Below are 2,500 nucleotides of genomic sequence, written 5' to 3'. Positions count from 1 at the left end.
ACACTAGAAGTCATTAAATTCACTGAGAGTCGATTACCTTGACGTTGACGTCTAAGTAGTCCGGTAATAAAAAGTGTGAACTCTGAACAAAATAAAGACCACTATGGCGTTTGAATGAAAGTTTACAGGTTTGGAAAGAATATACTCAGCAGCTGTTTTACTTTATCTGATTCGCCTTCCATCAACAGTTCACCTTTCAGGTTATAAAAGACCGATTTGGGAAAGGATGACTTGGGGCTCTGTTAAATCCAGAAGGAATATCTGGAGCTGTAAGATCACTGCATGATCGGCAAATTTAACACCAGCCTTTATCTTCTGGAAATACAGTGATTTGCTTTTACATGCAAAAGAGAAGGGATATATTCTTCTCTAGGGGGGGTTTATTCTGGCTAGCCTAACTTATACCCCGGGTATAAAACAACATAGCCTAAGAAACCGGGGTATATTCTGAGCGAAAGTATAGTCTGAGCTGTTACACCGGCACTCCCGAAAGATTCCGAGTAGAATGCTGTTATCTGAATCAGGGGCCGTTTTTAGGGCATCGCAGCTCCATCAAAGATCACTTTTAAAAATATCGTTACAGTTAGATAATCTTGCCGAACAGCCTTGGATATCCTTAGAGGAGCCAAAATTCTAATTCGTGAGATGAAATGGAAGGGTGGCCGTTCCTTTCAGCATCGACGTTGACCCCAGCATGAAGCTAGTGCGAACGAATATAATGGACAGATTGTGTCGAATGCATAGCAAATGCCAGGACGTTATACATTTAAAACTACTGATGTGAAGCATAGCAATCAAGTCATAAATAACTGATTTTCGAGGGGACAAGTACGTGCATAATTTGAAATATGTATTTAGAAGAAGAAATGGCACATGTCTTTGAATATTTTAAAAATCCTAATGAGCAAAATACAATGATAAAAAAAATAAATGCCGTTTAAGGAATCTCCAATTCTACATTCTACATGTTTTTAACACCGCAGATTATTAAAAAAAAAAAAGTATTATAGAAATCATAAAAAGATTTTTAAAAAACGATAAATTACCTTAAAAAAAAAATGTCTAAATAGAACATCTTCATGAAGACATTACTGCCACGCCGGTAATAACAAAGCCTACTCCGTTAATAGAATCACCCAGTCGACCTCTGCAGCGTCTCCTTCAGGGGGAATAACGAAAGAAATAAGAAGGGAAGGAAAGGGGGGAAGAACACGTTTACAGAACGGGGCATCTCTTCCTCTACTTCATTTTCGTCATCTTTATAATATCATTTATTACGACAATATCATTATCATTACATTATTAATATGATAATGATATAATAATAATAATAATAATAATAATAATAATAATGATGATGATCGCAATAGTAATAGTAATAATGATAATAAAATGACAATATTAATAATAATAATAATAATAAATGATAATAATAATAATAATATAATAGATAATAAATAATAATAATAATAATAATAATAATAATAATAATAATAAAATGATAATAATAATAATAATAATGATAATAATAATAATAATAATAAATAAAAATAATAATGATAATGATAATAATAATTATTATTATTGTTATTATTATTATTATTAATTATTATTATTTTTAATATCATTATCATTATTATTTTCATTATTACAGTAATAACAATAATTATTGATTATTAATGTTATTATCATTTTTATTATTACTATTGTCCTTATCATTATTATCATTGTTGTTATTATCATTATCATTAGTATTATCACTATTACTGTTATTATCATTATCATTAAAATGATAATAATAATAATTATTATTAATAAAAAATATATAATAATAATAATAATTATCATTATTATTATCACTATTAGTATTTTTATTATTATTGCCCACCTGAGCCTCTTTCTCCGTCCCTCCATTGCCCAAAGCTTTCTCCATAAGAAGGGCCGCAAACCCGCTTGCCCCGGGGCGGCCGGAGCGCAAACTATTACCTGTCGAGAGTCTACTGAGCGTTTGTGACAGGCTGCCTGCTACCCTCACGCCCCCAGCCGAACCTGCAACTGCACGCCGATGCATCTTCTTCCCGCGTCATGAAACCCCTCTTCACCCTCTCACCGGCGGTAATTAGCCTGGGACCTGCGCCTCCGAACGGCCGGCCTGCATCACGACAGGCCATGCGTTTATAGTGATCGCGCCCTGTGGTAACTTTTTTCGGGATTTCATTTCGTCCTTCAGCACTTTTGATGAACATGTATGTTTATAATTTGTTTATGTATATACATTTATATTGGTATATATAACGTTAAATATATAGACATATATGTATATACCTTATATTACTATTATTGTTAATATCATTTAATTATCAATATGTTTTTATTATTTTTATACATGTGCATATATATATATGTAATTATATATATATATATAATATATATATATATATAATATATATATATATATATGTAATAATTATATAATATATATATATATATATATATTTTA

This window comes from Penaeus monodon, chromosome 3 (assembly GCF_015228065.2).
Source record: "Penaeus monodon isolate SGIC_2016 chromosome 3, NSTDA_Pmon_1, whole genome shotgun sequence".
NCBI lineage: Eukaryota > Metazoa > Arthropoda > Malacostraca > Decapoda > Penaeidae > Penaeus > Penaeus monodon.
Note: the sequence above shows the minus strand (reverse complement) of the source record.